This window comes from Drosophila mojavensis, unplaced genomic scaffold (assembly GCF_018153725.1).
Source record: "Drosophila mojavensis isolate 15081-1352.22 unplaced genomic scaffold, ASM1815372v1 contig_36, whole genome shotgun sequence".
Classification (NCBI taxonomy): domain Eukaryota; kingdom Metazoa; phylum Arthropoda; class Insecta; order Diptera; family Drosophilidae; genus Drosophila; species Drosophila mojavensis.
The window spans coordinates 12,467,780-12,494,561 of record NW_025318858.1 but is presented as its reverse complement, the minus strand read 5'-3'; the positions used below and the strand labels follow the sequence as shown (position 1 = coordinate 12,494,561).

The 26,782-nt window shown below is 35.3% G+C and overlaps 1 long non-coding RNA gene across 1 annotated transcript in view; it reads left to right on the top strand.

Moving 5' to 3' along the window:
• The window catches only part of LOC26528192, a 32,758-nt gene extending 8,415 nt beyond the window's left edge, over nucleotides 1–24,343 (top strand). Inside the window, exon 2 of the long non-coding RNA XR_006357050.1 lies at nucleotides 17,918–24,343. This is a non-coding gene — a long non-coding RNA (uncharacterized LOC26528192). The remainder of the gene's footprint in view (nucleotides 1–17,917) is intronic.
• The last annotated feature ends 2,439 nt before the right edge of the window (nucleotides 24,344–26,782 follow it).

Below are 26,782 nucleotides of genomic sequence, written 5' to 3'. Positions count from 1 at the left end.
TTTTTTATAATGTGCATTGCGTATACCATGTAAATGATAAAACAAAAAGGTTAAAGGATACAGATTATTTTACAAATATTTGTATATAAATATAACAAACTAACTTGGCAATTTCTTGGCGATTTCCCCTAAATTATGAAAGAAGCAGAAAGGATACCCTATAAATTATTAAAGAACAAAAAGATCAACAAGTCTATAATTCTATTTCATTTGTAAACAATTTAATTAAAGAAACCTTTTTTCCCAAATATTTGTACATATATATATACATTATAAAAAAAAAAATTGCCAAGCTTTACAGTATACCCTGTAAATTATTAAAAACAAATTTTTTATATATTTGTCTATTTTATTTATTTATTTGTCCAACTAATTTTGAATTTGTATTGCTGATACCCTATAAATTTTAAGAGAAAATATAGATAAATATATAGTTTCTTTAAAAATATTTTATAACTAATTTTGCATATGCATTGCAGATATACAGTTATATAGATACATGTAGTTTCTTTTTAAATAATTTCTATATAACTAACTAATTAAATAGATTGCGTTCACTATGCAAATAAAATGGGGAAGAATCGTATTTGCCTTACACGGAATTCATAATCTATCGATGTAAACATATTCCATGGTCACGCTCTCTATCTGTGTGTGTGTGTGTGTGTGTGCTCAATGCCTTTTGGGTATTTGTAAGCTAAACTAAGGTCCTTTCACTATTGTTGGATTGCGAGGCGGGGTACATGCTGTTGCTGCTCCTGCTCCTGCTCCTGCTGCTTCTTGTTCTTGATTCTCGTTTCTTGGTATTTCATCTATTTACCCAGGCAGCCACTGTGCCACCCCCACCCCGCCCCAATTGAAGGCGCCCGACGATGAAGACGACGCGGAAACAGTAAATAAGTTGCACTTTTCCGCTGTCAGAGAGAAAGCGCCGGTCAAATGGGGCACGTGTAGGGGTTGGGGTTGGGGCGGATAAGGGCATCAGGAGGGGTGGTACTCGGTTAGTGTCCTTCGTGGCTGCTGCCCGCAAATAAAAACAAAAAACTTATTTGCCATTTATTTCCAGTTGACGGTTTTTTTTTTCTGCCCTCTTCTTTCGTTTCACGTTCCCCCGCTTCGGCTGTTATTAATATTGACAGCTAAGGGGCGTGGGGTGGGGAGAGGGCTTGGTTGTGGGGACAGGTCCTCGACAAGCCTTTGGGGTCGCCGTTGCTGTTGCTTGTTTGTTTGCTTTTGTGCTTAATGCTCTGGCCAGCGATTCGCCTTTAGGGAGTCGCTAGATCTCGCCCGCTCTGTTCTCACTCTCTCTCTCTCTCTCTCTCTCACGCACTCTGTGTCTCTCATTCGCACGAGCCTGCCTGCCAAAGTATTTCCGGTGCAGGGATAAAAATTTGTCGTGGTTGAAATATTGTAACCTGAAGCCTTTATTGAAGGACTTTTTAATGAAAGTTTTTGTTTGATTGTTGAGCAACAACAGCAACAACACCAACAACATCAGCCAGGATGTTGTGTGGTCTTCTTCGATTTTGTTGCTGCCGCTTCATCTTTCGCTTGGTATCTCGCGTGAGAAACGTGCCACATGTAGGCCAATTACGCTTGCCACAAAGTTGCAAGCATCACAGCGTCGTGCAGATCTCAAATAAATTGTAGCGAAAGAGTTATTTGTTCAATTTATGTATTTTATGTGATTTTATAAATATGTTTTATGCATTAAATTTAAATCGATAATAAATCGATACAAAATAAATTGATAATCTTACAATTAATTTGAAATTAAAATCAATTTAAACAATCATTTTTAGAAATATAGTATTTTATATAATTTGTCAATATATTTCTATACAACATTGATGAGTGTTTGTATCGATCTATCGATAACTCTTACTGTTTTACAGTAAGTAATATATCGATGACTTTACAATTCAGTTTAAATCATATAAATCAAATCAAATCAAATCAATAATATTTTCTGTATAATACTTTTGTATTTCTCTCTATCGATAATACTTCATTTACCTATTAATTTGTTTGTATTCCATAGATACATTTTATGATTTAATATGGGTATCGTACTTAAAAATGCATGTATTTCCTTGCAGTTCCCATTTCCCAGCCAAAATCAATTTGTTGTTTGTTTTGTTGGTTTTTTTTTTTTTTTTTTTTTTTATGACGAACATCCAACAATTTTGTGGGAAATATCAAATAACTGAACAACTCAATGGGTTGTTAAAGAGCTATGCTACTCAAGTATATGTGAACCACATAATTTTTGTTGTTTGTTTTTGGTTTGGTATGTATAACTCAACCCTTACTCACAAAACCCTGTTTTCAGCTATAAAACTCCCCTGACTCCTGTTCCATTTCGCGATGTCACGCAACGGTTAACTGAAGTACTTTTATTATGTTTCTCAATGAGTTTTAACCCCTTTTTTTTTTTTTTTTTTTTTTTTTGCTGGGACACTAATTTCATTAAATGTTGTGAATACATTTTATTTGATAAACTATATGGGTAGGGATGAAAAAATCCCCAAGAAAGCTGTTGCTATGTGGAAATCAAATGCAATTTAAATTGTTAATTTTTGGAATAATGTTTGATTGGGCGTAAAAATGTTTTTATTATAAATCGAACACAAAATGAATAGAGAAAAATCTGAAAAAAATATAGAGTAACCAAATTCAATAATAAAGGAAAAGTATAATAAATATTCCTGAGTTTCTTAAATCATGAAATCTTAATACGGTAATATATATACTGTAATATATATAAATACTATATATTATTTAATACATTCATATTATATACATATTAAATATCATATAATCTGAATTCCAAGCTTGATCTAAAGAATTAAAAGAAGAATATATATAAAGAACTTATTGTTTCACTGCAAATGCTAGAGAATAAAGAATTAATAGAGAGTTAAATTTATATTTAAAAGTAAATTAATACAAACTTTATTGTTATACGTTCATATAATATATACATATGTACATGTGACATTACGAAGCGCATCTTTCAAATACTTGAAATATTTGATAGCTTTATTTCGGTTTGCTTTCTGCTCTTAACATACTCCAAAATAATTAAAGGCGTGCGATTTTTAGTGCATTTCTCTTTATTTTACTGTTTGAAGCTCTTAAACGTCCTGCACACACTTCCCGGCAACAGTACTAGAAGCAACAAAAACAAGAACAACAGAAACTAGAACTAGAACTGTAATGAAAAGAACAACACTTGAATTGCTCTCAAATTTAAATGGACAGCCTTGCATTGCTTTACTCTGCATGCACGCCCACTCTCTCCTGCTCTGCGTTTCGTGCTCACCCACTGCTTTGCCACAATTAGGTGTTAATACGACATTTTACTAAGAGCAGCGGCGGGAGCAACAGCTGCAATAATAACAACAGCAACAACTGACTGAAATATTAATGCAGTGCTTGCACATGAAATATTTATGCTTGTGTGCGTTTGTAAGTTACGCTCTTTTACGCGCTCTGCTCTCCACTGTCTCTCTCAGTCTCTCAGTCTTGTTGCCTAACGATCGATAAAATGTAGTCCGTTTGCTCTCTGCTCATTGTGAGCTTCCTGCTGTGTGCGTGAGTCTCTAAGTATGTGTGCGTGTGCCTTTGTTTGTTTGTGGATTACTATGTAAGTTCTGCCTCTCTTCTAGGCAGCGTATTTTGTAAACACAACAACAAAATGCCTTAACGTGCAAGTGTGTATGCAAGTATATCGCAAGCCCTGCTCATCTCACTACCTACACATACATACATACACACACACACACGCAATATACACAAACACTCTTTGTCACGCATTTGCCTTGTTTTTGTTTATTTTATTAGTTGAGTGGCTTTTAGTTGAAAATTTCTCGTACGTACGTTTTTGTCGCATTTAGCTTGCTGCTGTTGTTATTGTAATGTTTATTGATTGCTGTTTGCCAGCAGGGGTCTTCCCTCTACTAAGTGTATCGTACATACATATGTACATACATATGGCCGTATATCGATGTGTGTGTGTGTGTGAGTGCAGCATGTATAATTGATATTAAAATGCTGCAATGTTTACATTTACTTTGCGCGTTTGCTGACTCGGAAAATGAGCGCTGTATATTGATTGTGTGTGTGTGTTTTTTTTTTTTTTTTATAATTGAGCGTTAATTTGTTCATTTATACAGGGTCTTAATAAGAGTGCAGTGCTTATTGGAAAAAATAAATGTTGCCTTTTGTGCTAATATGAACTTCAAATTCATAGATTAGGTCTTTGAGTTTAGTTTGTCGCTCTCTTTACCTAACGGCAGTTGATCGGTGACTGGCAGAGCGCTCATATGACAGTGGAGTGAGCTGTCCCTCTATCTGTCTCACTCTAGCACGTGGGAAAGTGTACATAGCATATTTGACACTCGTATGCGTAAAATAGAAGAGCAATAATATGCTTTGTATAAGACCGGAGCCTTTAGCATATTTGGCACTGTTATCACAGTGTTATGCCTAAAGTAGAAGAGTAATATTATTTATAAGATTTTATTTGAATTAAGGCATTAGCATTTTTGACACTTCTGTATAAGAGTTGATTTGAATGGCAATTGAAAAACAACACGTATTTTGCCAAGATATGTACATATCTGCAAGTATTTTTATTGCTTAGCGAATTAAAAAAATTAAATATTTTCTGGCTACATTTTCTACAAAATGAGTCACATTAATGTCATTTTCAAAACATGTTCATCAGCTCAATTTCTGAATCATGCGCAATTTTTGCATCTGTTAAGCCAAAAAAAAAAAGAAGAAGAAGCAGCAGCAGCAACAAAAGCAAATGTATGCCTAATTAACAGCATTGGCGAATAGGACACTTAACAGTTGATTGGCAAGCAAAATAAATCAAGCGGCAAGGTGAAACGATTCAAAGCCCAAGGTAAAAAATAAAATACAATAAAGAAATATACAAGTGAATATGCAAGCAATGCAAGACATCGACAATAACAACAAAAGAAAGAGTGAAAAAAGAAATATAAAATAAATAAACGGGTTAAAAATAGAAAATTGCACAAATGCGACTGAGGGGGCCAATTATAAGGCCATAAATTGTGGCTAGCGAGCTATTTATAGATTTCGTATAATTTTTTAGCTGATAATGCAAAGTTCATTTAAAAAGAAAAAGATGATTTGTGAGAAAGAAAACAAATTTTTAATGAAAATAACTGTGCTTGAGCCAGGCTCACCTTCCGCTGAAGTTTGTCTTTCTTATTCTCTCTCGCTCGCTCTCTCTCTCTCTCTTGTCGTGCGCTCTTTGGTGCCTGATTTGATTCTTGGTATTTCGTATGCTCTCTGCTCTCTGCCGCTCTTCCGCTCTGCTCTCACCTTTCGGCTTTAGCTGTCTACGCACTAGTTGCCGTTGTCGTTGTTTTCTATTTTCGTTGCCGCTTGAGCTGCGAGCAGCTTGTTGCCGTTTATTTATAAAACAACCGCCGGTAGCGACAAATACAACAACATGCGTTTGCTACTAAATTTACTTGATATTTTTGTTGTTGTTGCTCTTTATTTTATTTTTTGTTTTTTTGCCATCTTATCGTTAAGTGGGCGACGCTCTTACGCTGGATTTTGTGGAATTTTCTTGCCATTGAATAAAAGAATTTGCATTCAAATGAAATGGAAATAAAATAGCAACAAGGGCAACAACAATGAGCTGGCTATCTTATTCTGTCTCTCTCTCCCACTATCTGCTGGGCGCCACATGTCTGTCTGCGCTATTCTTTTTCAATTATAACCGTTTATTTGCCTTGCGAGCTGAACTAAAAAAAAACTGAAGTAGAAAATGAAAATCAAATAAGACGAGGCAACTACAGCTTTAATCTCACACGATAGTTAATAATCGACTTGATACCGATGATCTTTCGAATAGATTTCAACAGTTCCATTTGAGTTGATCTGCTTTGTAGGGATATTTCGATTTTATATTAATCAGTACATGTATAATAATCATGTAATTAAGAGCGTTATAATTAATTGATTTGAATAATAACTGTTAGCAATTATTTCATGTTTTATCTAGAGGAATGCATCAAATTAGATTTTGCTTTAATTATTTTACATAAAAAATATCATAACTTAGATTTTATTTAGATTACCGAATAAAATTAAAGTTTACTCGTATTGTATTTCATACTTATGCATATTCAACAAGTAGCGTGCATTAACAACAATTGCTTTGCTGCACACAGTCAACAACAACAACAACAACAACAAACCAGCAAAGCAGCGCCGTTGGCGCCAAGCGTCAACAGCAGCCGCAAAGCCAGCAGCAGTTGTAACTGCATCAGCTAGTGGTTTAATATGACGTTTATGGTATTTTTATGTTGGCCATTGCCATTAAAACTAATGCGCATATTGCAAAAACATGCGAAAACGTTTAAAACTAAATAAAAACCCATAGACATAAACTATGCGCATTTGGTATTAAAAAAAAGTAACAAAAACAAAAAAACGCAGCCACGCACACACACACAAAGCTACACATGCACACAATAAAGGGCTGACTAAAAGAGAGAACGTGCGGGCACTGAGAGTGAGAGAGGATGTGCACTCAACGACTCTGGCAACGACAGACGACGTCAATGTTTTGTATGCTCAATTGGGTGGGTGGGGGTTGGGTTAAGTTTTGCTTCTGCATTTGCTTTTGGTTTTTGTATTCGGCTGCGTCGCCTCCTCTCTCCCGTTACTATGCGTTGACATTCATGGTGCACATGCATCGACACGTTTCTCATATTGCCATTGTTGTTGTTGTTGTTGTTGCCGTCAGTGATTGAAGTTTCTGCATGCAAAATGAAGTGTTAATCAGCATGTTTGCTGTTGCTGTTGCTGTAAGAAGATAGGGAGAAAGAGAGAAGCAGTATAATGAAATGTACTTGCATGTGTGTGTGTGTGTGTGTGTGTTTGAGAGAGTGTTTCGCATTGCGAAATAAAACTACAGTTAACTGCTTACAGTGCCGTAGTTTGGGCAGCTGTTGGACGGCTGCCAAACGGGCGTTCATAAAATGCTGAAAAAGAGTAACTAAACGAGATGCGTAAAGTGTTTACACGAATTGCTGAATTTTAATTGCCTGCAATGGATGCTCTCAGGTCTAAGCTTTGATTATTGTTGTTGTATTCCTGGAATGCTGAGAATAGATATGACAAATTATCGATTGAAATGATCTGTAATGTTTTATAAAATTTTAAATCTGTTATGTAATGATAAAAGAATTATTTTGGTGTAATATTTTAATTTACCAAATTTATATATAGTTAGTGTAAATCAATAATATTTTATCGAATAGATTTTTTTTTTTATTAATATAAAAATTGATTTTTTCGTAATTAATAATTATTATGAATATAATTGATAATGCTTTTAAATGACCAATAAAATGAGTTAATGATGATTCAAATTATAGATCATTCTTCAATAAAATTAGTGAATGAAAATTCAAAAGAATTATCTATTCGATTAAATAACAATAAATTTGCTTTGAGTTTGATCTGTTTTTTAATAATAAGTCGAAGATCATTCTTGTTTAAATAATATTAAAATTTGTTTACTATTTTAAGTAATATTTATGCTGTAATACACATTGCTTTAAATTTAACGTAATCCAAATTGAAAAAAAAAAAAAATAAATAAATAAATAGTTTTAGTGAAAATCACATTTCTTTTGTAAAACATACGTATTCCAAGTCCATGCTCAAATCCACATTGATCTAAATTTAACTTGTTACAAATTTACTAAATTTTTATTTATTGTAGATACAAAGTAATGCTTCGAACTTTCTTTCCACTCCACTCTGTATCGTCTCATTTATTATTCGTTGACCGTTTTCGGCATTGATGCAATTTCTTTTACCATTCATTGGCCAACAAGTTTCTCTAAAATTCAGTCAAAAGTTCTTACAAACACACACACACGTACATATGTATATGTATATAGTTACCGCTATTTCGCATGCTGCACAACCTTCTCATAATTCACATTTGGAACAGTTTGTGAATTGGCAAACGTAATGCGAGAGCCACTGGCAAAGCACGGACATTCATTTTATACACTTTTGTATTGCAATTTCATTCGAGACATAGCTGTGTGTGTGCGTGTGTGTGTGTGTGTATGTGTGCATGTGTGCACGTGTGAGGGCAGCACTCACGCGTGGGCGGCAGGTGAGCCGTGAGGTTGAGCCGGTGCTGACGGCACATGTCTCTCACGTTCTCGTCGTCTCTCTGTCTGTCTGCCTCGTCCAATCGTCTGTTTTGGCGTGCAATGTGCAGTCGAGGACTTTGGCATTTTATTAAATTACGTGCCTCTCCCTCTCCTCACTTCTCTCTCTCTCCCTTTCCCTCTGTGAGTGGCTCAAACTTTGTTATTCCCCACTCTCACGCAGTTGTATTTGTGAGCGCGCTTTGAAAAGAAATGAGAATGTGTTAAAGTTTTTGGTTGCGGTTAACGTTTCTCTCTGTGTGTGGGAATGTGTGTGTGTGAGTGATTGTGGATATTATCGGTGATAGGTTCCCAGGCAAATTGGATAGCATCTTGATTTAAGCAGCGCGCCAACGACGATGTTTGTCATAATTCGTTTAGCTGGTCAGTCGTGTGTCAATTCGATTGCGAAGTAATCGGAAATTGCAAAAGAGGTGTGATAACATGATTGGTAGTACGGACTGGAAAGTTCTATCAAAAAAAGCTAAATTAATCGATATATTGTTGATGGCATAGGCGATAAGTGGGCGTAATATGCATTACAAAAATATTATCGATTTATTTGAAATATCAAATCGAAAAAAGGATAAGTGTAGTTCGTGTTTCAATGTCATGTTTAGTTAGATGTAATGTAAATCAGGCTATCGATAAACGATAAGTTGAATAATATTAGACAATATTATATGCAAAGAATATTCATAGAATATCGAATATCGAATTTATCAATTAGAATGAAAAAATAGTCTTACGTAATAATGAGTGCAGTATATAAAGCGATAAACTATAAGTTATATATTATATATAAATTAAAGCAAAAGCAAAGGATGCTCACTTGGAGCAAATAAAACAAAAGCGAAAGAGTAAACAAATGTTGAATACATTTTCAAAGCTTATCGATTAATCAAAGTTGTTTTACAATCATCACCATTGAAGTGAAATTGCAAACTCAACAGAATGTTCTGTGACAATTACGGCAATGATAAAAAAAAAGAAAAGAAAAGAAGACAATATGAAGGGAACAATGTAAATGAGATATGCTTTGAGAGCGAGCACGTATGAAAGCAAACAGTCGGGCCTACAAAAGCAAACAAAACGTGCAAAAATGTTCATAAAACGAGACCAAAAGCAACAACAAACAAACAACAGCAAGACTACAACGACGATGAAAGATAAGAAACAAAACCCAAAGTATAGAGCCAAGTAACAAGTCAGTCAGTTGTCTTATCGGGTCAAAAACTCGAAACGCAATGCTTATCAAGCGAACAGCAATCGCTACCTCTCTCATCACACACACTCTCTATATATATACTTCTCTTTATCTGCTGTCTCTTTCGCTCTTTGCTCGAACTGCTATTCACAAATTAATCAGCGTCAAAAGTTGGACTATCAGGCAGATGAAACGTGCGCCAGCTCAAAAGCTGCTTATAGCATAGAGATTATTATTTATAAGTTGGTTAACTTTTTGAATGCCAGGCTTGTCATCACCATCATCATCATTATCATCATCATCATCATCATTATTATTATCAGCATTCAACATCGCCATCATCAACATCGTCGTCATCTATGCTAGCCGAAATTTGATTTCAATGTGCGCGGACAAACGAAATTCGTTTCATGAAATTTTTCTACTGATTATGTTTATGATAAAGCTGATAATAATGACGCCGTTGACAGGCGCTGAGGCGCAGTTAATAAAATTGTTTGCTAAAGAGTAGTTCAAAGAGCACTACATACAAACATACACACTCACACACAGAGAGAGAGAAAGAGACGGGAATACAAAAATATATTGAGTATACGACACGTGGAGCTCTGGCTAGCTTAATGACTAAATGTGTGAACTGAGGAAATTAATGCAATGTGCGCGCCACAAAAAAGTTTCAGGTAATCGATATATGTATAGGGCCTAACACGTTTGATAACAATCAAGTAATTTATAAGTGGATTATCGATAAACGATTATGGCTCAACATACTAAGCGCGAGGGAATTGCATATTCTTTTAGTTTAATACGTAGCTGAGTTTTATTATGTGTGAAATTAGCTAAAATATTGTAATTCTCCCCCAAAGTGATTATCGATTAATTACATTTTTTAGTTTTTCATATGGAAAAGCTTTCTTGATTTTTCTTACATATTGCAATTTAAATAGTTTATAGTTTAATTTGCATAAATATGTAATAAATTAGGATTTATCGACAAATCGATAATTTGGTTGTAAGCATTTGGCATTTTTGTTATTTTATTTACTTAACTAATTTATTTATCATAAATATCTAATAACATTTTCGATACAGTTGAATAATTTTCGCTAATTATGTACATTATCGAATGACTGTTATCGATTATATAAGAAGCTAACTCGTATTCATATATGCTACTTAAATAAAATTTATTTGAATTACCAGTTGGTTTATTTAACACGAATATATAAGAACTAAAGTTATCGATAAATCGATAGATTTTTGTTTGTTTTGCGGCTCCTCATTTAATAAATTTTCATTTCTAACATAATTATCAATTAAATTTAATGATTTACACTAATTGGGTAAGTTATCGAATGCCTGTTATCGATTAATTGTATAATGAGCTAACTGAACATAATTATGCATGGACTGTAACTATGAAGCATCCGCGCCATGGCAATAGAACAATGTAAATCATATGCCTCCACACTGATTTATATAGGTATATACATATGTAATGTTGATGTATGTATGTATATGTAGACTCTTATCGGTGGAATACCAGATTCCGGGTACTGGTTGCGAGGCATACGCTCAATTAGAGCGCCAAAACCGAAGCGTAACTGCCGCCAATGAGGCTATAAAATATCAGCAGCCAAGCGACCAGCACATAAACAAAACTTCAAAGGACACCAAGTGGTGGGCGGGCTGAGGGCTGAAAGGAAAGGAAAGTAAGCCATGCAGAGAGAGAGAGAGAGAGAGACAGAGAGTACTCGCTGTGCCGAAAAGAAACTGCCACTTAAAGCGAACAAAAAAAAAAAAAAAAAAAACAAAGGGAATTCCAATGAAAGCCAAAGACAGTAGAATAAAGGGAAGCAGCGCCAAGGACGCAGGACGACAGTATATATAACATTGTATTTGTGTGTGTGTGTGTGTGTGTGTTTGGCGACGAGGACAACTTTAGCGTCGAGGACAACGACGCTAGCTCAAAAGCAATGATGATTTATGTACGAGGCCAAGTCGGGAAATGTTACTGGACTTGCAATGGCGCACAGGGCTGGCGAGCGACAGCGGCTTGGGTCTGGGCGTCTGTGTGTCTGTGTGGCTGTGTGGCTGGGCGGGTAGGTGGGGCGTCACTTGAGTATTCATGCAATTTCTGGGTTATAGCCGCCATTAAACTTGCCACCCCCAACTCCCAACTCCCAGTCCAGCCCACGCGACACGAAGCTAAGCAGATAACTGAAGAAACAGAGCAGGCCCAAAAGCCAGCCAGAGCCAGCAGCAACTCCCCTATCTGGTTGCCACAGACAGCAGCAGACGTGCAACATGGCCATGCAACTTGCAACTGGCAAAGATGCAAAAGACTCTAAACTTGGCGCTCAACTAGACTTGACGCAATATGCCAGGCTCGCCCTGCCCTGCCCTGCCCCGCTCCCTTCAGCCAGCTGGCTTTACCTCTGACGTCTGTTGCTAGGCCTCACTTAGTTCTGCTTTTGCATTTGGAAATTGCATGCAATGTGTGCAAGTGTGCGTGTGTGTGTGCGGTGCAACGGTTGACAGTTCAATGTTGCATTTCCAAGTAAAGGAAAGGCGGACGTGTGTGTCCTGCATGCGATTGTGTGTGTGTGTGTGTGATTGTGTGTTTGTGTTTTCTAGTTGAAGCGTTTTAGGCGCTCAACTTAAAAGCGTGTGGGCCACATTAGAAAAGCTCAAAAGAAAACAACGTTTGCTGAATGAGGGGCAAAATGAATGGTTAGAGAAAAAGGGCAAAATTCCAGCTCTATCCTAGCAGAGTCCTCGGAGTGTGTGTGTGTGTGTGAGTGTGTTTGCAAGGATTTAGCCGCAAAAGTAGCGCCAAACGAGCGAAGTCAAGTTGAGTTGTTTTGAAGCATCTGTGCGGAATTGGAATTTTAATGTGCACAATGTGAAGGCAACACATTAGGGGCGTGGCCAGCTGAGAGGGGGGCCCGAAGAATGGGGTGTGGAAGCCAAGAATAGATGCTTTTATTGAACTGTTCGGGGCGAGAAATGATAGCAAACTTAATTAAAATTGAGAAATAAAGATTTACAGTTTGCAATAGACGAAGGTTAAAACATAAATGAGAATATATATGTATATGTATGTTTAAAATACTAATTTAATAAGAAAATAATATAATATAGTAATATTTAATATTAACAAATATATTTTATTGAATATTAATTATAAGAATTTAAATGATGATATATAAAAAGAAAAAAATTAATAATAATAAATTTTGCATACAGGGCTTTCCCTGCATAAATTTTTATTGAAACACAGTAAATTCAATTTTTATGTGTTCTGGGACTTGTCTCTTTGTAGAAACTGACGAAGCTCTTGCTTACAGCTCTAAATACAACTTGTTTATCAAGTCAACTATTTGCTTTAACTAAATCAATCAATGCACTATTAACACTATATCTACGACAATACATATATATTTTTTATTTTTATTTTTTCATTTTTGCTTTGCTCCGCTTTTTCTTTCTGTGTCGCATTTGTTTTTGGCTTCTTTTTTCGCCATTTGCTTCTGCTGCGGTTCATTAAACAAGCTTCTGGTGCTCGACACACTTTGCTTACTTAATTTATCAATACCAATTACACGCACACACACACACTCACGCCCATATACTCTCTCTCTAGCCATCTCAGTTGAGCTTTTCTTCTCTCTCACTCACACTCTTGCCCGCTGGCGCTGTCCTTGTCTTGACTGCGTTTGAAAGCGCTTACAGTGATTGATTACCTCGGAGGCGCGACTTTTGCTGCGTTTTTGCACGCGCGCGTTTTTAAACGCGAGCTTCCCTCTAGACACATGTGTGTGTGTGTGTGTGTGTGAGTGCGTGCGTGTGTCTTAATTGTTGTCAAGGTTGTTCTCCTGCTGTTGCTGTTGTTGTTGCGATTTTATTTAGTTTATGTTTTGCTTGTATTGCCGCAAACATGTTTCGTTTTTCTTTTTTTGCTTTTCGAGCTTTTAGCAGTTTTTTTCTCTTTTTTTTTTTTGCCTTCTGTTACCTTCTCCTTTTTTTTTTTTTTTTGTTCATGCTTCAAAAGTTTTCAACTGTGATTTGGCCTAATGCAATTTGGTAGCTGCTTTTGTTTGTCTTTGGCCTAAATTTTGGGCTCTCGCCCATTGTTTTGTCTAATTCGTGTTGTTGTTTCAGTTTGTTGATTTGATTTTTTCAATGGTTTTTCAGTTTTCTTTTTGCCATGTGGGCCATCTGGCGCATCTATTCTGACAGCTGTCAACTTTTTAGTGTTGTATAACAAGCCGCAATAGAATTCAATTTTTTTTTATTTAAATCGAAAACTAATATTTATTGCTTGCCGCTCTCTGCGATTCTCATGAATTTCACTTTGGCTAAATTGTTAACAAGCAATTTATTATCTAGTTTAAATTACTTTTACTTGTTTTTGTATTGTGTGCGTGAGCGCAAGTAATACAACGACAACAACAACACCAAAATCAACAATAAATAAATGGAGCACATGAAACAAGGTCAGAGCGAACGAGAAGTGCGAAAGTGAAATAAATGTTTCGAATCCGAAATGCAAAAATACAACTTGAACATGAAAATGAAAGATGTGTATACAGACATGCATACATATATACATACATATGCATACATATTGACATATGTATATACCTGATAAACCGCTTATGGATCTACAAAATTGTATGCAAAAAATTGTTGAAGCGTGCTAAAGAGCTCTTCTGCTGAGTGCATAACTTGAAGAAAATCAGACAGCTACAATCAGCATAATATTTATGATCATTATTATTATTATTACTATGATTAACTACCATCGTTATTAATATTATCATTATCAGTCTGTTTGTAGCATTAGCGATGCATATGTTGTCATCATTATTATCTATATTATTATCATATTTATGATCAATAGAAATTTCAGCATTGCGATAGAAGGTCATCATGATAACTATGAATATTGATGAGTATTGTGATGATAGTAGACGCAAGAGCTAGTTGAGCACATAGAAGGTCCATGTTAAAAGAGTCGGAGAGACAGAGTGAAATATAGAGAGTAAGAAAGAACTAGATAGGGACAGAGACGCAGAGAGATATTGATAGAGAGAGAGAGAGAGAGAGGGCATAGGACTAATTGAGATAGATATAGATATAGATATAGATATAGATATAGATATAGATATAGATATAGATATAGATATAGATATAGATATAGATATAGATATAGATATAGATATAGATATAGATATAGATATAGATATAGATATAGATATAGATATAGATATAGATATAGATATAGATATAGATATAGATAAGGATATAGATATAGATATAGATATAGATATAGATATAGATATAGATATAGATATAGATATAGATATAGATATAGATATAGATATAGATATAGATATAGATATAGATATAGATAAGGATATAGATATAGATATAGATTGAGATTGAGATTGAGATAAAGAGAGATATAGATAGAGAGGGAGATAGGGATAGACAGATAGGTAGGGATAGGGATCGAGAATGAAAGTGAAAGAGAGAGAGAATGAAAGAGAGCGATGAGACGGAACTCTACGTCTTTTTTTACCTACCTCAATTGCTAAAAAATAATATTGATTTATCCATTGTGTTGATAGTCAATATTATAATTAGTCGTAATTATTATACATTATTATTACTTGAACTAATTGATACTAGTAAATATTATTATTATTGATTATAATTATTAATTTCGTCTAGATTTAGGAGACGTTAGGATATACCTTAAACATTGCTGTTTTCTTCATTGCACAATAAAAAACTGGAACCTCTAACCAATTTGCCTAATTTTAATGGCTTTAGTAGGGTATAAAAATGTGGTTGCCCTTGTTGTTATTGTTGTTGCCTACGCAGTTTGATCAATAAAATTTAAAATAGAGCAAAAAATTAGTCCACAGTAGAGAAAGAGGAGCTGGCAGAGGGCAGAGTGAAGTATGAAAATGTTGATGGAAAATGATGAAATGACAAATGAAAATATATAACTGATAGCAATGATTTAATTTCCTTTCCATTCCTGAATTTTATAGACTAAAATCAGCACATTTGCATCTGCATAAAGCTTCAGGCAGATAAAATTTTTTATCTATCTATCTATATCTATGTATATATGTCTTTAATTCAAAGTAGTAAAAAGAAAACGAAATTCCAGTTAAAAATTTGGGTCGACAAAGTCCAAGGTAAAGCGAATTTGGTTTTTGTTTTGGCTTTTGCGTAAAACTCGGGTGGGCTCTTTATAGCTGACTATAGCTATAGCTGTTCATATAGCGCCTATATCTGGGCGATTGTGTATATACATAGCTTCTGTGTTTTTATTTGCACTCGCTGATAAGTTGTCAAAGATTGCGAGTTTGTGCCCCAGACGCAAGCACACACACACACACACAGGCACACACACACACATGCACACACGTATTATACAATCGCTTATCAGTTTGTGGTTACGAAAAAGAAAAATGTTTAGATTGAAATTGCTTATAGAGTACTATATGTATTTTATTATGTATGTATGTATGTGTGTATATATATGCATATGTGTGTATGCATAATCTAAATGGGTTCAACTGAAAGCACATGTACCAAACCACGTTCAGTTCACTAGAATACCATTTAATTGCGGGTTAACCGCAAAACTCTATATAGTAGCGGCCGCCACTGGTTCTCTTTTTATATGTGTATATATCTACTACGTATACTATATATGTATGTATATATACTATATATTCCCTTGCTGACTTTTTATGATATCTGTCTATCTTTTTCACTTTTTGCATTTGTCTCTTTTTCTTTTGGGCATTCATTTTATTTGTTTTACTCTGTGTTATTTCATTTTTTTTTGCATGTCCTCTTTTCGCTGATTTTTTATAACTTTGCATTCTCTTTGACCAAATAATTGGTTTAATTAATGAAAGGCTATGTTTTTATTGCTCATATCAGCTTGGCAAAATAAACATTTATTTACCTTATATGTGTATAGTATTTGTATATATTTATGTTTTTTTTTTTTTTTTTTTTTTTTTTTTTTTTTCTTTTTAAATAGCTGTTTATGTTTCAACTGCTGGCGGAGTGAATTATAGATGTTTCTTCAGCTAGCGATACAGTTCTACGATTAGTTTATAATATTATAAATAGTATATGTATAAATTAACTAGATTTATTAAAACTTATTTTTTTTTTTTTTTTTTTTTTTTTTTTTTGAAGTGGAAAGCAATTTTATTATTGTTTAGTTGAGTTTATATACTGTTAATATAATTAAATGCTTTCTGGGTTATTTTATAAATAAATAATCAAGAAATGACTGCATAATGATAAATATATTTATAGATTTAATTATGGAGTAGCTTGATAGTGATTCATTTGTGGAATACATACGTATATAGCTATAGCTAGCTCTACCCCACATAGGGCGTAGATACAATATATTATATATTAGCTCAAACTCGTGTGGTTTTATCCGATTTGTAATGTACGTACGTTTGTTTATAATTTAAGCTCAATTCATAGATAAGATTGGGAGTTATTCGAAAAATTGTGTGAAATAGAGTTGCCTATTTGTTATTTTGAGACTCTATATACATAATATATAATAATCAATCAATATAATAATCAAAGTAGACTTTCGTATTATCCTCATTATCCGTACAACTTTCATTATTGGAAAGCTTGAAAATAAGTTTTCAATCCCAATTAAAAATCACTCTTAAATAGACAGTTCCGCTTAATTCAAACCAGTTTTTCATAGCGATGCAGAGAAATTGGAACCAAGATAAAGAAAAAAGTTATTAAAATATGATATCTATAATATCTATTACAACACAGTTCCAGTTCTATAATTTTATACATAATAAAATTAGTTACTTTGGTGAAAAAAGGTTAACATTTTGATTCGCTCCACCAATAAAATATAAAACACAAAGCGATTTGCGTCATCAACTGCTAATTAAATATGCAATTTTTTTTTATCAGACTTTACATAACAACATCGAACGAAGTTCCTTTCACTAAGCGCATAAGAGGGGCAGAAAAACAAAATCAAACTGCGAAATAAATTTGCATATTGTTGAGCCTTAGATATTATATTAGATAGTGATATATATATAATAAATGATATATAAGTTTGCTTTATAAGTTTGATATGTGTGTATATACTTGCATTGGATGCATCCAAGAGTCCGCGTAGAAACCCCCGATTGTATCACGATGTTTTTATTTTCTATATATATATAATTTTAAATTTTTAAATGAGTATAAGGGTTTTTCGCACTTTACCATCTCGGGCTTTCATTGACTTGAATGAGTATTATGCAGTTAGTTAAGCCCGATTGCAACGTTCTTACTTCTTTTATAATTTATTATTATTATTATTATTATTATTATTATTATTATTATTATCATTATTATATTATTATTAATATTAACTAATTTTGTTTTTACTCTTATCTCTTTGCAGGTGAGTCAAGAGCGCATTTCTGAATAAATAAACGACTTTCTCGCTGCAGCGTGAGTGTTAAGTAGTACCCAGTTTTATAATTCATACCCCCATAATATACACACATACATATACAACATATGTATTTGTATATATGATGCCTGAGTTTATAATTCCAATTGCTGGTCGTTCAAGCGAAAGTTATGTGCGAGTCGGTGAGTTCCGTTGCGTGTTGCATTGATAAAGCAACTTGACTGGAAATTTATGACGAGTCACTAAAAATCGACTTGAGGAAAATTAAGAAGGGGGCTAAAAAAAAAAAAAACACTGAAAATTTTAACTGCGTGCGAAAAGTCGGTAGATAAAACATTGACATTGTCTTTAGCGCGCGCGCGCGATCCAAAATGAAAAGTGTAAAATGAAAAATTTTATTATAGATTTCACTTTTTGCGAACCCAAGCACCAAGCACCCCCTCGTAGATGTCGTAGCTCATTTCATTCTCTTCAAGCCATAGAAACAAACAAAAGCTTAAAGTTTACGAGCCGCATTCGCTCGCCCGATGACGTTTATGGCATTTTTCTGACCCGGACCCGAACCCGGACCGTGTTTGAAAACTGACGACGCTGCTTATTAAAAGGGTCGCCGCATTCTTTAGTCTGCAATCCGCCAGCGCTCTCTACCACCCATTCTGGCTCTCTCTCGCTCTCTCACACACTCTCTCTCTCTCTCTCTATGTGCTGCTGTTCTGACACCGTCTCCGCTGACACTCATCAACCTTCGACACATAAATGTCGACCTTCTCTTAACAATTTTAATGCCCTAAAGCGGGGCGTGTGTCTTGACAATCTGGTCAACAAGTTTGTTATGCTTGGCGTAAACATTGTAGCGTTTATAAGTTGGCATTCGAATCAAGTGCTATCATGTTCATTTGATTTAAAGAACCGTTATGTTGAGCTCAAAGCATTTGTTTTTAGCAATGAAGATAATAATATAAAACACGATTCAAATATTTTATAAAAGAGCTTTAGTTGGATAGCATAAATTTCTTCTTGGATAGTACCTTAAAATTTATCGATACATTTATCGATTTCAATTCCGTTTCTGTTGCAGATCTATAACTTTAGATAATAGAATATTGATTTTTTAAATTTATTTTCGTACGCAAATAGTTCTTAAGCCCGAACATGAATCGATATATTATGTGTTTTATGAAAAAGCTTTATGATAATACTATATCAGACGTTCCTTCCATTGACTTGAATGATGTGGGTAAATATTCGTAGTAGATTTATATTTTTATTTGAATAGTTTTTTTTTAAGCTTAGATTATTATTGCAGAATATTTTTGCATTTTTATATTTTTGATTTAAACACAGATTGACACAATAATTCAGCTTACTTTGATCGATACATTTATTGATTCTAAATTTATTGCATTACTACTTTTTGATGTTGTCAGGCAATAAATTATGTTCTATACATATTCAGTTTTTAATTTGTCTGAATGATAAGGAGTCTCTTCCATACTCATATGATATAACTTTGCTCCTATATATTTTCTCGATATATGTATATATTTAAAACACATACTGCTCTTTGACAGTTTTACTTTCCTTTATAAGCTCCATTTCCACTTTGATTGAGGCTCCTTGCTTATCTTTAATCTATATGATATTGTTCACGCTTGAACCCTGTATATCTGATATTCATTTTCTAGCTCATTTTCACTGTCTTCCAGTGGCGCTTCGTGAAGGGCATTTAACCCACAATTTGGCTAAAAGCAAAAAGAACACTTAACCAATTCTTGTTGTGTCATCAACTTTGACCTTTTCAACAGGCTGTACTCCAGCAAAGCTTTATTTTCATTCATCCCCCTACACCAATCACACACAGTCTTTCTAATTTTCGCTCCCTTTTTCTCTCTATCTCTGTCTTCCTCTGCCTCTCTGTCTGGCTGTGCTTGTTCATCATTGTTCGTCACACGCACAGGCCAAGCAGTTTGACAGTCATTGGGTTTCACTTTTCTTATGTACACACAATATGGGCACCGTCTCTCCGTTGCCCATGCCACATGCCACTTGTTTGTGGCTCTTATTGTTTAACTGGCAATGATTAATGTTCTTCGACAGCAACAATATCAAGCAGAATATATATCTTTGTGTGTGTGTGTGTGTGTGTTTGTGTGTGTGTGTGTTTGTGTGTGCGTAGGCCGTTTAGGCCAAGTAATGGAATTTCTTTCTGTCAATGACCTAGAAATTATTTTGTTTTCGTGCAAAATATCCGTAACTCTGACAGAGTTGTAACTCGAATCTTTCTTTCATTTTTTTCGCACGATGAAATAACCTGGATTTATTAATTAATGAGAAACGCATAGCGAGGCATTTAGCTGAGATTAAATCGAGAGTATATATTTATAAAAAAAAACACACACACATTAATAATATATATACAATTTTTTCTTTAAGAAAAGAAAACACTTTTCAGTCTCAAGAAGCCCATAATAATTCACCTCAATTTCGCTGCAGATGTTATATGTAAAATATACATATATACGCTATTTCTTTAGAAATTTCTGACTAATTCCTTAAGATGTATTTACTCCTTATATTTTGTCTTTTATAGTTCCACATTCCCCATATAACTTTCAAATCTGATTCATTGTTACTTATTTATTTTATTTTTCTGAAGTAACGGGAACTGAATATTTAATTCGTATTTGATCAGATGTGGAAATATGTATAAGTAGCTATAAATATATGTAGATATGTTTGATAATACTGAAATCATGTGATTCAGATCTGTCATAAAGTGAGTCTCAGCTTAAACTTATGATATATGTTCATGTTCTTCTGCTGAACTCTCGAAATGAGATCATGCTTTCAGCTTCAACCAATCAGTCCCTTCCTCAACTTCTATACCACGTATGTATACATACATATATATGCATGTGTGTGTGTGTGTGTATTATAATCAACGTATTTGCAGCACAGACACATTTATAGCACTGCCTGCAGCCACGCCCACTATACGAGCTGCCTACTGCATAATAAGTACAAGCTTTAGAAGGTAGCGCAGCAGAGTAAAGAGAGAGAGAAAGAGAGAGAGAGAGACCTTATATTTTTATTATTACATAGTACACATCATATTTGATTTCGTTTTTGTTTTTGTTTTTGCTTTTTGTTTGTCTTTGGCTTTGATTCTGTGCGAGGCGTCGCGTCGTTTGTCTCATGTGAAAAACCTGCCTCAAGGTTATTGGCTTCTGCTTTTGGCCCCGAGAAGTGTAGCGAAAAGAGAGCGAAACACAGCAAAAAGCAAAAGAAATGAAAACAAAATTTCTCCATTACATGATGAGGCGGCGATTTCTTGTTGTTGTTGTTGTTGTAGTTGCTTTTGCTGAGCTCAGCTCGTTTGGCTTTAATAGACATTCGACCGACTGAAACTTATCGAGTTCATTATCTTTTATATATGTATGTATATGTATATATTTAAATATATGTACGTATGTATAAATGTTGGTTCGTTGTAGTAGCTTCGTCTCGTTTAATATTGGGGTCAAGGATTTTCATAATTTCGACTGCCACAAAAAGAACATTGTTGTTAGCCGCTCTTATCTAGCCGTCTCTTTCTGGCCTGCACTCAATTTACATATGTATGTATGTATGCATGTGTGAATAATGAATGTTTTTAACGGCATGTATGATATTTCGGTTCTGGCCTTTTTGTTTTTGTTTATATATTCGCAATATATGTTTAGTCGTGGGCCAAATGCGAAGTGTTGAAAATGATGTGGCATTAAGGTGAAATCAGGTGTGCTGCTGCTGCTGCCGATGCCGCTGCTGCTGCTGATGTTGAAAATTCCACAATGATTATGACATGGCTCGGAATTTTTAATGTTGACTGAAAGCAACAGTAAATGGTATGCAGTGCGGCGAATGGATAGAAGGTAGAAGGAGGCGGGAAAGAGGGAGACAGGTAATAAGGATGAGAGATGGAAAAAGTAGCAGAAAGAGAAACAGAGAGAGAGAGAGAGAGAGAGAGATTGCCGTGAAGGGAGTGAGAGAGAGATATGTGGAAAGAGAAATATAGAGAGTGTCAGCGCTTAATAATGTTGTGATAAAGAGGCTGTGCGATAGATGTAGCGCTGTATAAAAAGAGACAATGAGAAATGTAATAGGAAAGAGACGGAGTAGAAAAAGATGGATGTATATAGCAAAAAACTTGGTAGTGAAACATATATTCATATATATATACATACATATATATGTATATTCAATATGCTCATGTGTATATATTTCATATTATTAATTTTTAAATCATATAATTTATAAACTTTAAACACACACACTCCTAATTAGTATTTGAGACTTTCTTCCATTTTGATACAAATCTGGTTTTAATTATGAAAACGTCTCAATTGTTGTTTTTTCCTGCTTTGGCAAGTCTGCTTACAATTAAAACTGTAAATCACAGCTGAGTATCTTTGCTTAGCCAAAGAGTTCACTCAATTAGGCGGTCGATTCTCTTACCTTCTCTCTCAGTCTCCGTCTCGTTCGCACTTGGGCACAACTTGCAGTTGGAAGCTCTCTGCGCTTTAATCAGAACCGCAGCGGACTGGCGCTGCTTTTCTTCTCATTCGCATTCTTGGCTGTAGTTTTGCTTTTGCTTTTTATTTTCTTTCGCGCTTCTTCCTATACAACTTTGGTTGCAAATGGAGAAACTTGCAGGAGAATTTCATGCACAACTTTCAGTCAACAGCTGCTTGTTACTTACCACATACATATATATGTATGTATGTATGTATATACGTATATACCCTGGCGCTACCTTCTTGGCTGCCTCTTCGCCCCTGGTGCGCCTCTACAGTTTTGTCCAGTTTGTGACTTTCAACTTCTTTAACCACTTAGAATCATCAACTTGTTTTGCCTGCTACTTTTTTCACTGCTCTTACTCTACAAATGCATATATACATATATATGTATTTGTATGTTGTATATGTTTTTGCTTTTTAGTTGCAGTTGCTTTTTACAAAAGTTGTGCATGCCAGTTTAATTTGCTTCAGCAACACCAACAACTTGTGAAAGAAGTTGTAAATGTTGCTACAGTTTGAAGCCGCTGGTCAGCATAATAAAGTTTACAGTTTGACAGTCTCGGACACACACTCACACACACACACACTTGCTTGCAATTTATTCGGCAACGCACTTATAATGAACTTAAAACGAAGTGACCGACAAGAGGCGAAAAAGAGACAGACAGACAGACATGCAGAGAGACGCAGACAGGCACAGCTCACAGCTGTAGAACACTCTGTAACACATTTCCAGTGGCGGCAGCGTCGCGACGCTGGCAGCGACGCCAGCTTCGTAACGTCAGCAGCAGCCGTGCGTCGGCACACGCTCTTCGGCTTGTGTTGTTGTTGTGTGATTAATTTTTGTTTTTTCGTTTTCTTTTGCCCCAAAAACTGTTTGACGTCTGTCTGCTTGGCCGTTGCTCTATGCTGGGCTTCTTGTTTTTCTTTTTCTTTTTTTTTTGTAGACAAATGAGCAAACGACAGCGGCCGCCAATGTCTGTTGCTACTGCTACTGCTGCTGTTGTTGACACTGATGACAGTTTGCCGTAAATAACAGCAGCAAAAAATGAAAATAAAAGGCGATAGCAATAACAGTGTGTGGCGCCGCGCTCCCTTTATCTTATGCTTACTTATGCAGCCAGCAGTGGGACAATTAAGTAAATACACACACATATGTATGTGTGCATGTGTGTGCATTGATGTACGCATGTACGTATGTGTGCAGTTATGCCTTTGACTTGTGCGCTTAATGAAATTTCAGCTATGGCATTAGCTGTGGATCTTATTTGTATGTTAAGCATGTGCAAAAATGTTGTTATTAGGGGAAGAGTAACGAGAGAAAGGGAGAGAGCGTGAGTGTAGAGAGTGTAGACTTTTGTGTTATGTTAAAGCAGGAACAGCATTGCTGTAGAGATTTTCTGTTTCTTACGCTATGCACTGTTATTTGTTCTTATTAGTTTCTTATTAGCTTAACTACATTTAAGCTGTTGCATTTTATTGCGCTGTTAATTAACTGAAATAATAATGTAAATGACCTGGTTATTTATTTAATTTTTGACTTTCCTTTTTATGTAATTTTTTGCAAATATATTTACTTGGCAACGGTGATTTTTCCCAGGCATGATGAATATACATATGTATTTATGTATGTGCATATATATGTACCTGCTGCGATATACAATCCCCCAAATCTTGTAAAAGTAGGAAAAAAAATTACAAAAATATACAACAACAACCAATTAAAAAGTCATCAAATTGCTCAACGGCAAAGCTCCCAAAGCGCAGGGAGTCCACATGGCTGCTCCATTCGTGTATTTGGATATGGGTTGGCTTGGGTTGGGGGCCACCCACTCATCAAAGAAGCAAAATGACTTGTGCGACTGGCGTTGAGGTAGTTGTTGAAAGAGCCCAAGGGAATCAAAATGCAAAACATTTGGCAACCCGTCGCGGCGACCTTATGTTGGCGCTCTTCAAAACTGCAGAGAGAAAGAGGTCAGCGTGGAGGAAAGCGGGAGTGGTAGCGCAAGAGAGAGAGAGAGAGAGAGAGAGAGAGAGAGAGAGAGAGAGAGAGAGAGAGAGAGGGAGAGAGAGAGAGAGGGAGAGAGAGAACGAGCCGGGGCGGCTGTCACTGAAAATTGTTGCTGTTAGCCGCCGGCAGCCACATTTCGTCTGCTGCTGTTGCTGCTGCCTCTGTCTCTGCCTCTGCCGCTGCTGCTGCTGCTGCGGCTGTTTGCCAAAGCTTGTTTCGTTTCAATGTTCCACTCTCTTCCCGTTTGCACTCTTCGCCTTTCTGCCGCTTCTCTCTCGCCCTCTTCCTGTGCATAAACAGACACAAAACTTCACATTGCCTGTGCCCGTTGTGTTTTGCTTTCCATTTTGTTGTTGTTGCTGCTGCTGCTGTTGTTGTTGTTGTTGTTGTTGCTCTTGTTGTTGTTGTGTGAGCGTTCGCTCCATTTGGCTCAAGTGCTGCTTGCTGTTGTTGTTGCTTTCTTTTGAGTTACTTTTACAGTTTACAGTTATTTTCTATTTCATTCTTTTTTTTTTTTTTTTTGCTCTTTTGTATTCAGCATTAAAAGTTGCAAACGGCAAAATAAATGAAAATGAATATTGTGTGTTTGAAAACATGTATGTGTGTGTTTGTGGAGTTTAGTGACACTTGCCAACACTGGGCGTGGTGTCAAGATTTTTGATATGCATAATGTTCATATCACATTGGAAGATTATTTTGTTTGCATCTAAGTTGGCCTTATGCAATAGTAATATATGCAAGAGGCACTTACTGTCATCAGCCAACTTAGATAATCTATATTAATATTTTAACTTTTGTTCATGTTCACACTCTTAGGCACAATGTGTTGAAGCATTGGCCTTAACACCATATATACAAAATCAAATCGAGTAGTGCCTTATTCAACACTGCTTAAATGAATGAGAATTAGTTCAATTATTATTTTCGAATCTCTGCTAATTTATGTATGCATTACATTTGTAGTCTGGTCAAACAAAATATTATATAATATAATACAAGAAATATGCATATTTTACAGCTCTATGTAGTGTTAATGGTAGAAAACTGTTTTGCAATCCTATGTGATATATAGATAATAATTAAAATAAATATAAAAGTAACACCCTCCCTCCACACACTCCTGTTGAGCAACACGCACATATGTTGGCTTAAATCAATTGAAATTTGTTTGCCTTATCTACTCAGGCAACACTCCATCGAGCCTTGTTTGCCAACACTGTGTCAAAATATTGATCGAATTTGGCGCCTATCCCTTCTCCACTTAAGTGTGTGCGTATGTGTGTGTGTGTGTGTGTGTGGTATCTATCTATATTTCTTGTTCATCATTTCTTTTTTCTCTCCCTCTCTCTCTCTCTCTCTCTCTCTCTTTCTCTCTTTACCTAGCCACCCACTTGGACACAATTAGCCAAACATTTTACATGTCATAAACATTTGTGTCATTGTCGTAGCGAAGACACATAGAGAGTGAGTGAGTGAGAGAGAGAGAGTGAGTGAGATAGCCATAACCACAGTGAATACCTCACCTAGCCCCAATCTGGGGTAAACTTGCAACCCCCTTTAGCCCATTTAGCATTTTCTAGGCCATCTTAATGATGTTTGGTCACTTGACGGGGTGTGAAATATTATTGGCCGTCATTCTCTGTCTGTCGCTCAGTTTGGCTCCACACGGACTAATTCTGACTTTGGGCTAAATTGATGTGGGTTCTCCATTATCATGTTGTTGTTGCTGTAATGGCTGCTGTTCCTATACTCGTGTCTACATCTATATATTAGAGATATATATGCAGCTTATTTACCTAGCTACATACATACATATTTAGTCGCCTCTTGCGCTGGGCCCCACTTGGCGCTACGTTTCCATCTACAGCTATGATTAATGATGACAAAATATATATACATACATATTCATATATCTACACTCCTATCTTATATATATTTGCAAGGAGCAGAGTTTTGGGCGTGTTTATAAAGCCAATTGTTGTTCTTCTTTTTGTTTTTTTTAGTGGCTGCATTAAATTTTAGATTCGGCAAAATAGCTAGAAATATGCAGTTAAAACTAATTGCATTTTATGTTTGAATGCTGTGAGTGAGGAGATTATTTAATAAAACAGGTGGCATAGGCGACTAAAGAATATCTATGTAAATATATATATTTATTTTTAATCAGTATTAGCTTGTAGTCAACTCCCCTTAGTAGACTTTTAAAATAAATGATAAGACAAATGCCAGTCTTCAGCAGAATATTAAAATATTTCTATGTAGATCAAAAAGACATTTGCTTTATAC